This window comes from Apium graveolens, chromosome 3 (assembly GCF_009905375.1).
Source record: "Apium graveolens cultivar Ventura chromosome 3, ASM990537v1, whole genome shotgun sequence".
Lineage (NCBI taxonomy): Eukaryota > Viridiplantae > Streptophyta > Magnoliopsida > Apiales > Apiaceae > Apium > Apium graveolens.
The window spans coordinates 68,763,104-68,768,019 of record NC_133649.1 but is presented as its reverse complement, the minus strand read 5'-3'; positions in this window follow the sequence as shown (position 1 = coordinate 68,768,019).

Below are 4,916 nucleotides of genomic sequence, written 5' to 3'. Positions count from 1 at the left end.
CTAATTACAAACATACTCTCTCAAAAGGATGAACAAATATTCTTGAGAGCTTCTAGGTTATACGAAAGATATAACAATGTCGCAATGCATATAACATGAACCTAATTTGTGCTTTATATAGAGCACAACTACACAATGTATAAGGAATCCTATTCTATCAACAACAAGGAAACCTATACAATTGCTTTTGAGATAAAGTCCTTCACCGCCTTGAGTTCCTATTTCCTTTTCCTTATCAAAGATTAACTGATGTGACAAATACTGATATCATCATCCGCTGACATCATCATCCATCGATTATCAACATCCATTGATGTCATCATCATCCGTCAATGTAAGTTATGATCTGAACTTCTGATAGTTTCTGCTTGATATCATCAGTTGCTCCTAACAATCTCCCCCAACTTGTTCATTATGGAAATATGGACAAGCTCCAATTGATGATGTCAAAACTATTTAAATGTTGGAATCAGGTATGCCTATTCAATCTTGCTTTGGTGAATATCAGACTTTACTCTTCATCCTGAACTGCTTCTTTAACTTGAGCAATATCAGAGATTATTCCAGTTCTTCAGCTCAGAATGCTTCAATAATCTTCCTTCTTCTTTTTATTTACATTTTTCTCCCATATCATGAGCTTGTACTATTGTATAGATTGGATCTATCAGTATTTGAGATTTAGTCTCCTTAGATACTGTTTTATTCTTCACGACAGCTTTGGCTTTAGACTTTGAAATCTTTGACTTCTCTCCTATCTTCTCTTTTCCTTTAAGCTTCATGTCAGCAGTTACTGTAACTTATGATCCGAGATCTTCTGTCTGACTAATTTCCCTTATAACGACACCTCTAGTTGGTATGTTAAAAGGATCATCTTCATAAAGTACTTGAGAAATAACAGCAATATCAACATTTGCTGTCTTCATGAAAATTTTGAAGTCTTCCATCATTTGCCTTAGCTATTCAAGATCAACTCCATGATTTTCTTTTGCAAATATTCTTCTATTTACCTCTGAGTCAAATAATTGAATCTTTGGATCCTTGTAGAACAGAGTTGTCTTTCTTTCTTTAACTTTCAGAGTTTGAAAAAATTGACTTGCTTCAGCACCAGCTTCTATCTCTAGAATACCTTGGTCTTCATGAACAATAGTTGTGACTTGTGAAGATTTTTGCATTTTTGTAGTCACAGTAAAATATTCTGCTATTCTTCTATTCCTCTTACTTTCTCCACCTTGTCTAGATTGAAATCTAGTGATTACTTTTGATGAACCACTAACTCTAACTAGCTCTTCACCTTTTCTCCTTTCACTTTTCTTTTATCCCCCCTTATTACCTCCATCAGGATGTTCATCATCAGTACCTGTCAATATAAGCTGTTTGCATTTAGATTTAACAATTTTCTCACCCTTTTTGGCATCATCACCAAGCAATAGAGGAAGAATCAGCTCCATTGAATTCTATACTTCTGTAAGTTGAGCAGACATTTGATCTTGTTTAGCGTCCAATCTAGTTTGACTGGCTTTAATTTCAGTTTGCCTGACAACTATTGGTGAAATTTGTTTCTGAATTTCCTGATGAGTAGTCAGCTTTGAAGCAATCAAAGATTCTTTAATCTGATTGATTTAAGTAGTAGTTGCTTCTTGAGCTGTGTGTAAGGATCTAACAACTAAAGTTGATGCTTTCAGATGATTCAGCATATCAGGATTTGTAATTTTCTGTTCTGTTGTTTCCAAATGTGCAACAACTTGTGTTTTGGAAATAGGATATGTATTTTATTTCCAATGAGCATTCCAGAGATTATCAGAATTATCCCACTTCTTCTTAGCATCTAACTCTTTCAATTTCTGTTGTCTCACATGCATAGGCATATCTTTAGGGAAGAAAAGATCATCCTCAGGATCTATAATAGCATTAGAAACATTAGCTTCTTCACCATCATTAGATTCTTCAACATCAACCGGATTTTGCACTAATTGCTGAACTTCATCATCAGTTTCAGCATGTAGAATAGAATTAGAAATTTGTGTAGTATGTGATCCAGTAGCTTCAGAAGCTTCCACACCTTCAGCAGTTAACTCCACATCATCAAGTATTGTAGATAAATGAATTTTAGCTTCAAGATTAACTTCCAGAACCTCAGTTCCTATAACATGCTGTGGTGATTCTGAAATGGATGAAACTTTATGAATGGACTGTAGAATAGTAGAATGTATGGACTGCAAGAAAGTATCAGTACTTAGACTTGCAGGGAGATTAATAACCCTTGGTATATCAGAGTTTTCTTGATGTTCAACAGACTGATGTTCAACATATATTTCTTTAGCACTCTGAGCATCTACAAACATATAGAAAATAAAACTTAATCTCTCTATTTTTTAAAGTAGTCTCACTACTCCTCACACCGCACATCTTATAACTTTCAATAGTCAGAGCTTCCTCACAAGGATTACTAAATCCTATCTCTCATCTACCTTTCCTTTTTCCAGGAAGGATCATGCCTCTTTAAATTCTGTTTTTCTCTCAATCTTTTCACACATCTCACAGAAAAAGGCTCAGAAAGATTGTCCTACAGAAATAAGAGGTGGCTAAGGAAGGGTGATCTGTGGTCATACAACTAGAGTTAGTCCTTAAATAAGGTCTAGGAGTAATCATGCCAACATGATTTATATCATGAAAAATATAATAAATGCTGAAAGAACTAGATCAGTATTTAGAATAAATATGATAAGTAATAACTATATTTATACCTTGTGGATACACAATTTAGCTCATAGTTGATACTGTGGTTATGACAGTTGTTGTTCATCAATAATGAGAACCTCCATTTGAATTGGAGAGGATTTGATCAGGTTACTGTCATGTACCAGTATCTCAAATCTTGTTATTCTTACAAAGAACTAACACTTGAATGTGTTTATTGAAAGCTATCACAGAGTCTTCAGTAAAAACTGATGAAACCTCTGTGTCTCTATTAGTATCATTAATATCTACCTCAGCAAGTAGTCTCTAACCAACTAAATGTTGTTTCTGAGTGGTGAGCACAATTCAAGAATTATGTCACTTGATTTTTGGCAACATTTGAGAAACGAATTCAAGTGTTTCAGTTGTGAGAAGAAATTTAAGATTTAAGATGTGTAATGTTTAAGAAATGAGTGTGAACAACTTTCTTGATGAGAAAAAGAAAGTTTCAAAGATTTTAAATAGAATGTAACACTCAAAGATAATAATCCTTACTTATTAAGAATTAAATCTTCCATAAATTTCTTCTTTAACAACACTTACCTCCTGCAGTGTCAATCTGTACTGAAATGACCACATGAACTTAAACAGAGATTAGTTTATTCACATGCACTATTAAAAACATCTGAAGTTTAACATCCAGTATTGATTTGGATATAACAGTTAAAAGCATTTAAGCACACACAAGATAGTAAAAAAATAGTCAAATAAGATAGCTAAGAAGCTTAAAATTTTTCATTAAACATAAAAAGATGAATACAAATCAGAATCATAAAATAGTACTAACACAAGCTAGAAACTACTTCTAGTGTGACAGCCTCAACCCTGGGGTCATGAGTTGACATCATCAACAACATCAATAACAAACATAATATAATCCACTTCGATGATAAAACATAAACACGACCCCTTTTTACCAAGATCTTTTCCAGGTTTAAGTATGACTTAGGTTACAATTACTACAAAACCAACTTATTACAAACAATTCCTGACAATACTATCTGAATATATCAAATCAACAGACCATCTTTTGTCTGACACAACTACCTCAGAGGAGCCTGGCATGGAAGGAACTGGAACTCTGCCCTGACTATGACGGAGGAGTCTCCTAGGCATATGCAGTACATATAGACAAAACATTATGCAAGGGTGAACAATCAATTACTCAGCAGCACCACTATATGAATAACAAGTAAACAATTATGATAAAATAGTTATAGGAACATAATTCATAACTTGTTACAAAACAACTAAAAACATGTACAAATTGGATAATCAAGATTAGCATGCTCTGTAGAACAATAATCGGTCGTCTACCGTTTGCAAATATCAAAGTCCAATTTTAGCATGCTATTTTCATTTTTAAAACCATTATTCCATTACAGGAACCAAAAAACTATTTGTCCCGTTACGGGGACCACAAAACCATTTTTTCCGTCATTGGAACCATAAACCCTAATCAGATATATATATATATATATATATATATATATATATATATATATATATATATATATATATATTGGATGTTATCTAGGGACGTCTGATCAGGCCTCCACACAAGTTATTTAGGATAGTTGGCCGGGCTATCACATAAATTGTCTAGGAAAGCTGATCGAGCTTTCACACAAATTAACCCAATCCGCGGAGACTATCTAGGTCTCTGATTAAGTATGCTGGACTAATCGATGAAGATAGGGTGCGCAACCGAATTATCCACTTACGCAACATTATCCAATATGTGATTTGTTTTATCCAGTTTTCAAAACCACTTTTACTTATCTCTCATTAAAACAATTCATTCAAAGTACACTAATCAAAACATCTTTCCATTTTTAATCACCTTTTAGAGATAGGTACTTTCAGAAGTTACTTCTCCCCAAAATATATTTTGAACAACATTTTCAAATACAGGGGATACATACTTAAAATGTTTCTGAACCTGTATGAGAATAAAACAACATTTCATCCATATATACTGAACCATAAGAGTATGGTCAGGGGTACTTGCCTTGCGAGCTTTAGAAATATTACTGGTTGACTTTGGATTCGACTTGGACGCTCAGCTTTATCGTCTAACTATTAGACTATCCTGGATCCGACTTAACACTCAAGTCCTTCGATTGGAACCTTGCTGAGCTTGTTGATTGATCATTAGGCTATCTTTAGTCCAACGTCAA